Source organism: Tupaia chinensis, unplaced genomic scaffold (genome assembly GCF_000334495.1).
Source record: "Tupaia chinensis unplaced genomic scaffold, TupChi_1.0 Scaffold000067_1, whole genome shotgun sequence".
Taxonomy (NCBI): Eukaryota; Metazoa; Chordata; class Mammalia; order Scandentia; family Tupaiidae; genus Tupaia; species Tupaia belangeri.
Window position 1 is genome coordinate 155,644 of NW_006159526.1, and position 7,580 is coordinate 163,223.

At 42.8% G+C, this 7,580-nt stretch overlaps 2 pseudogenes; one reads left to right on the forward strand and one right to left on the reverse strand.

Moving 5' to 3' along the window:
• Positions 1 to 3,197: 3,197 nt before the first annotated feature.
• On the reverse strand, positions 3,198 to 3,632 carry LOC102479505 (cytochrome c oxidase subunit 5B, mitochondrial pseudogene; annotated as a pseudogene).
• A 3,090-nt stretch (positions 3,633 to 6,722) lies between these two features.
• LOC114005313 (60S ribosomal protein L39 pseudogene) lies at positions 6,723 to 7,231 on the forward strand (annotated as a pseudogene).
• Positions 7,232 to 7,580: the final 349 nt, after the last annotated feature.

Consider the following 7,580-nt stretch of genomic DNA (forward strand, 5'->3'; position numbering starts at 1 on the left):
AAAAAAAAGAATTTAGAATATTCATAATGACAAAGCTAACAGAGATGGAAGAGAGAGAGACAGTGAACTGCAGAACAGGCAGGAGAAAGGAGCTGGTGAGTTCCAGGAGGTTAGAAAATTCTTGCAAGATATAAAAAAGGAAATACACACTCTAAAAATGAATCAAATGGACCTGTTAGAGATGAAGGCTATAATATAGGAAGTCAAAACCTATCTTGAAAGTATTAAACACAGACTAGATCATACAGAAAATTGAATCTCACACATAGAAGATAGTGTTGCTAGCCTAGTAAAATCCACGATGAAGACTGAGAAAATTGCCCCCAAAATGAGAATAATATACAAGAAATAGTAGACACCATCAAACGTCCAAACATCTGGATAATTGGATCCCTGAATGGGGAAGAGAATCACAAGGGCATTGATAATCTATTCTATGAAATCCTGGAAGAGAACTTTCCAAACCTAGAGAGGCACTCAAAGATCCAGTCCCAAGAAATACAAAGGACCCCAAATAGAATCAACCCAAGAAGATCTTCTTCAAGGAACATTATATTCAGATTGACCAAAACCATAGCAAAGACAAGATACTAAAATTGGCAAGAGAAAAGCAAGTTACCTGCAAAGAATATCCCATAAGGGTAACAGCAGACCTCTCATGAAGCATTGCAAACAAGAAAAGAATGGGAAAAATATATTCAGAGTGTTAAATGAAAAACAATTTCAACCAAGAATACTATACCTGGCAAGGTTATCCTTCATATGGGAAGAAAAGACAAGAACATTCTCAGATCAACAAAACCTGAAAGAATTTACAAACACCAGACCAGGTTTCAAAAAGTTCTCAAGATAGTGCTATACCAGGAATATTAAACACAAACACACAGAAATAAGAGTTCAAAAAGTAAGAAAATGGGGATCAGCAGTTAGCATAATGGCTATGTCGCTGAACTCCCATGTTGCCAACTGTGGTTCAAGCCCCAGACACGGTGACTTAAACTCACTCCAGGCACGTGTGCGTGTATGCCCAAGATCCCAGGAGGAGAATGGAGGAGAAGGGATTGTGGCGTGGCCATCCACCTTAGGGGGTGATTTCTCATGTTCTAGTTCTCTGTCTCTCTCTGTGTTTCTGGTGGGCTCACATGCCCTATAGCAAAAACCTCTCCAAAAAAATAAATAAATAAATAAGAAAATGGCCAACTTAATTATAGGGACAAGTTGAATATTATATCCCAGAATTTAATTGGGAAAATTGAACCACAACAGAAGATAGATTAATACATGAGACTGAATGAGACTGAACTGATAAAATAGCATTTAATGACTTTTGACTAAAACATTGCTGATTTTCTTCAAGGCTTTCTTTTCTGGTCTTAAGGACTTTTGTCCTGTCTTGAACTGTCAATAGGTTCATGTACATATTATTTGAACAGAATCCTAATCTGTTTTCTGATTTTAAGTTTTAAGCCAAAGTCCTTAGCATTTCCTTGATTTATTAAAGTTAAAACTGCTTTTCTTGAAATGAAAAAATATATTAAAATACCTGTTTAATGACCATAGTAGCTTTATAGCATCAGCTAGGTGCCACGTTATAGTATATTCATTCTACTCAGAGTTACACACCTAAAATCAGACATGTATTCACAGATATGTACATACCAGCTGAGCTTGCTCTTAAAAGTCAGATTAATTAAGATATTTTGTGGATCAATAAAATGTGTGTGCAGGGGAAAGGAATGGAAAAACAAGTGTAGACACCTGAGATAGTGTGGAGGAGGGTAGGAAATGGCAGAGGGTCAGAAATAGGGGTAAAAAATGTACATATGAGAAACTAGAAATAGAAAATTATTGATTGTAGCATGTATGATTAAGCCACAATGCTGTATGTTCTGGAAGGGAAATCAATTTTGTGTGTGGTGATGATGGTCAGGGAATGACTGTAAATGAATTAATTAAAAAAATGTTTCAGAGGGAACAAAAGAGAGAGGGTTCTCTTGGCAGCCAATAGTCTTATCAAACTAAGTCCATGTTTGGACTAGCTGCTGAAACATTTGATGTAAAAATGGATTCTTATGAAAGTTGTAAAGATACCCTTTTCCATTAACCAGGTGTTTCCAAACTGTTTTTAAATTTTTAAAAAATTGTTAGGACTTTTGTGAAAGTTTTTATAAAGTAAATTGGTACTTGTAGAGGTGAATAAAATGTAATGCATTTAAACAACAAAAATGGCCTGTGGTGGTACAGCAGTTGTTCAATGCTCTGCAAAGTTGGACCCACACAAGAAGGTCCTGGGCTCGCGTGCCTGGTCTCTCTGTGCACACGTGGTACTTGGGTGCCTATGATTAGGATGACTGAGGCTGGGCATGGACTGTGGTATGAAGACCCTGTTGGGATGCCTCTCTGCTTCTTTATCTCTCTGAATAAATAAATACGTAAGCTTAAAAAAATGGAAGAAAAGCTGGGTCCGCTGAGGGGTAGCCAATTAGTGGCGCTCCTGTCCTGGTTGCTGTTTGCCAGCAGCCAGCTGGAGGCACGTGGCAGAATAAGCTAAGCATGGAGTGCCTAAGCCTGGTGGTGCTGCACTAAGTGTGGGCCCCCTCCTCTAGGCCCTCCTGCCTCTGGGCATTATGGTTGCTGGCAAAGCAGCTGCTGCTTGGAGGATGTGCCAGCCACAGTGATTTATGATGAAAGCTTTGGGCTGGGGGGAGTTTAGCATGAAGTAAGTCCTACCTATTCAGAAAGTTGTCTAGTGCATAAAAGGATTACCTATTCAGAAAGTTGTCTAGTGCATAAAAAGATGAAGAAGGTGCCAGGAGTCCTTGGTGATACAAACCAGCAGGTGGCGCAATGGCTACATGGTTGGACTCCCACAGAGCTGACCACTGGTTCCAGTACTGAACTGGGAGGGAGGGGGTTGAAATTTACACAGGGTGAGTGCATGAGTGCCCAAAATCCCAGGGGAGAATACAGGAAAAGGGATTGCAGTGTAGGTATCCCCTCTGGGGAGGAGAGTGATTTTTCGCTTTCTGTTTCTCTGTATCTCTGGCGAGCACATGCGACCTATAGTAAAAATCAATCTCTCTCAAAAAAAAAAAGATTCAGAATTGTGAAGCGAATAGTGAATATTTCTTTTCTTTTCTTTTTTTTTTTTTAACAGGAGGAAGAGCCATTGCAATGGCTAGTCTAGTCTTTATTGGAAATAAACTTTACAACACATTTTGAGGAGCTCAGTGAGCCAACTGGTGGGGCACCAGCTTGTAATGGGTTCCACAGTTAGGGCATCGCTGGGTCTCGCCTTTGTGCAGCCAGGACCAGATGACAGCACTGTTGTCCTCTTCACAGATGCAGCCCACTAGTCTCTTGTTGGTAATGGAAGGAACTAAATTAGGATCTTCCTTGGTGCCTGAAGCTGCCCTTGCGGGTAGTAAATTGTATGGGTCCAGTCCCTTTCGTGCAGTCATCATGACCTCCCTCTCTAGTCCAGTTGCCTGCTCGTCATCAGTAGGAACACCACCTCCGGATGCCATGGAGCGCACTGCGGCTGCTCCATTGGGGCAGCGGGCCCTCAGGGCCTGCGCGGCCAGCGCTCCAGCTCAGCGAAGTAACCTTGAAGCCATCACGCGGGAGACAAGCTGCGGGGCTTCCGGAAACAGGCTCCGGACAGAGGCGGGACTTCCGGGGGCGGCCTTCTCTTCGTGAATGTTTATTCTTCAGCAAAACAGCTTCCATAGATTTACTGATGGAACTGGTGTTCCAAATGCCCAATTACGCTTTCTTTTTTCTTTCTATTTTTCTGGAGAGGTTTTTTCCTATAGGGCTTGTGTGCTGGAAAGACAGAGACAGAGAGTCAGAAAGCGAGAAATCACCCCCCAGGGGGCATGGTCACGCTACAATCCCTTCTCCTCCATTCTCCTCTTGGGATCTTGGGCATGCATGCACACACGCCCAGCGTGAGTTTAAGCCACCGGTTTTGAGACTTGAATCACACGCCCGGCGTGAGTTTAAGCCACCGGTTTCGAGACTTGAATCACCGTCGACTACATGGGAGTCCAGTGACATAGCCATTATGCTAACTGCTGGTCCCCCCAATTACGCTTTCTAAAAAAAATGATTTATTTAGGGGCCAGCAGAGGCATAATGGTGGACGCTCTGGTCCCCCCAATTACGCTTTCTAAAAAAAATGATTTATTTAGGTGCCAGCAGGGGCATAATGGTGGACGCTATGAACTCCTTTATGGCCCACTGTGGTTGGATTCTGAGGAACCAGCGGCTTGAAACTCATGCTGGGTGCGTGTGCATGTATGTCCAATCCCAAGAAAAGAATAGGGGAGAAGTGATTGCCAAGTTGGTGTATCCCCCGAGGTACGCTTTCTAAAAAAAATGATTTATTTAGGTGCCAGCAGGGGCATAATGGTGGACGCTATGAACTCCTTTATGGCCCACTGTGGTTGGATTCTGAGGAACCAGCGGCTTGAAACTCATGCTGGGTGCGTGTGCATGTATGTCCAATCCCAAGAAAAGAATAGGGGAGAAGTGATTGCCAAGTTGGTGTATCCCCCGAGGGGGGTGTGATTTCTCTCTTTCTCTCTCTCTGGCAAGTGCATGCACCCTATAGCAAAAATCTCTAAACAAACAAAAAAGAATGACTTATTTTATGTTATTCATTGTTATTATTATTTTAATGTGTCGTATGGCATGTGTGCTCACCAGAGAGAGGGAGAGAAAGTGAAAAAGCAAGTCACCAGGTCTGGTACTTGACTCACAGTGGACCATATGGGAATCCAGCACCTTTACCATCATGCCACCTGCTGGCCCTCCAAATTGCATTTTGAGTCCTGGGCACTGGTCTGTCATTTGGGACATCACCTAAGGCAATAGTACTAAAATCAACTATCTAGAAACTAAACTGAAAATCATTCAAATATGCATGAATGGGAAACCTCTCTTTGAATTGCCCATTTGTGGCAAAGGTGCCACAGATATGTCCCGGTCAGAAGAAAAGAGACAAAAAGCAGAAAACAAGGTGAGAAGGAACAAGAAGTGGAGCCTAACTCCTGACTGCTTTCTGGAGCAGAGCCTAGTGGAAATGGAGGAGAAGGGATTGCAGTGTGACCACTCCCCATAGAGGGTGCTTTCTCATTTTCCCTGTCTCTGTCTCTCTCCAGCAAACTCACAAGGTGTATAGCAAAATTTTAAAAATGAAATAAAATGCTGTGTCACCCAAGTTTTATAATGTGGAGATTTGGAGAGGCCAGCATAGTGTTTGAAGGCTCACTTGAAAACAAACAGAGGCCCAGAAGTAACCGTAGGCTGCCCTGAGTGTGCTGGCCTGTGCTCCCTGAGCATGCTAGCATGTGTGTGTGTGTGTGTGTGTGTGTGTGTTGCGGGGGTGGGCTGTGGTTGCACATGCACAGTTACCACCTTTCTGTTTCCCTTATGATGTTTTATTTCTTTCTATTTCTTTCCATGTTGTCTAATTTTCTTTCTCTTTCCTTTTTCCTCTTTCTTTTTGTTCTTTCTTTCTTCTTTCTTTTTTGCAAGGGTACATGCATGCTTTGCCAGAGGGAGACACAGGGAGAAAGAATCCTCCAGTGGGAGCATGGTCATATCACTATCCCATTTCAATCTTTTCTTTTTTAATTTGGCAGAAGGAATGTGTGCTATTGAAAGAGAGAGACAGAGACAGAGACAGACATAGAGAGAGGAGGCGCGCCCTATGGGGAGTGGTCATGCTACAGTCCTTTCTCCTCTATTTCTCCTTCCCTTTGGGCACACACTTGGCCTGCTTGTGGAGTTGCCAGGATCGGGACTTAACCATACAATTGGCCATTTGGGATCAGGAGCCAGTCCCAGGATTTTTCATCTTGATTTAGTGCTTTCTAGATTTCCACATTAACTATCTAAATATACTAATCTTGGATTTTGTTACATTTTCTCTGTATGTGTTACAAATACCATAGAGTACTAGAGATATTTGGGATTTGTGTATTTTCTTGAAAAGGCAAAAATGTGTCACACTTCATCGGCACACTAAATTTGGAGAATCAGAGGAGTGTTCCTTCTCAGTGATTTCCTTATTTAAACATGAGCCAGGTTTTCTAAAGTCAGATTCAGCTTTCCCTCCAAGAGTGTGAATTCAATTTCGTCACCTTTTGCCATTTGGGACTGTCCTCAAGTATTTCTTAGATAGGAGGCAGAATGGGTTGGTTTCCACCCACAGCATATGTGGGGTGTGTGCTGGTTCCAGAGTGCCCTTTAACTGACTTTCAGGTGACCTGGGTTCTAATAACAAGAATGAATGCCATGTCTATGTGCCAGCTACCCCATCGCCTCAGGGCCTAACTTGCTTATTTCTAGAAGACACAACTGTGCCTCCACCTAGGTCAAGGGGAAGGACTGTGACCTCCTGGCCCTAGGAGGATACAGGGTGCCAGACTGACACTGCAGGCAGGTGTCTATGGCTTTGTGGACAATGGTGGAGGGAGCTCACCTGACTGAGGACCCTCTAGTTGGTCAGGTTGGCTGTGGCATGGGTTGTGCCAATGATCGGGTGATGACTGGCTACTTCACTGCCCACTGAGTGTGGGCTGCCTCATCATGACATTGTCTTTGTGGCCAGCCCATGGCAGGGTGTCGATTCAGGGTGACAGAGGCCTTCTACAAGTTGTTTGATGAAGAGTCTCAGAATAAACCACTGGGGACTGGTGGGTAGCATGGTGGTTGGGGCACTGGACTTCTACGTTTCTGTTTCCCTCACATGACTGACCAGGGTTCAAGTTTCAGACCTGGTGGCTGGCTTTCTCATCCTCTCTCTCTGTCTCTCTCAGGTCAAATTGAAAAATTCCTATAATAAGTTTAAAGCCCTCTCCCCTTTCTCTGCCCTCGTGGTATGTCCGGGCCACTCGGTTCTTTGCCATGTCTTCTCATAAGACTTTCAGAATCTATCAGTTTCTGGCCAAAAAACAGAAGCAAAATCTTCCCATAACCCAATGGATTTGAATGAAAACTGGTAATAAAATCAGGTACGACTCCAAGAGGAGACACTGGAGAAGAACTGTGGTCACTATGGTCTTGCCACATCAAGCTGAAAATGGTCACCACTGCCTGGACACTTGAGGGTGTTTAATTGGAAAAAAAATGATGCTTCACTTTGTTTCTAAGTTCTGCATTGCTAGGCTGATTCAGTAATAAATTGTGAGACCTTTAGTGTGAAAAAGTATTTTTAAATAATACATTCAAAAATTAAATATATCATTTTTTTTACATTTTAAATTTATTTATTTTAAATGTATTCATTCTAGCATGAATGTGTCATTGTAGCATACAAAAGGAGTTTTCCATCCAGAATACACTGTATATTGGCTCAATCAAGGATATTACCATACATACTATCTTCTACAAATAATTTTCCATTTCATTTTTCTTACATATTTACTCCGCCCCCCTTGATTCTCTCCCTCTCACCCTGTGCCATTTCTCAGTCTCCTCCCACATTGTCTCTGGCATCCACAGTTGCTTTCCATATTTCCTCCCCACACAGACATTTTATTGATTCACAAAAGATCTTAAACTAAATATTT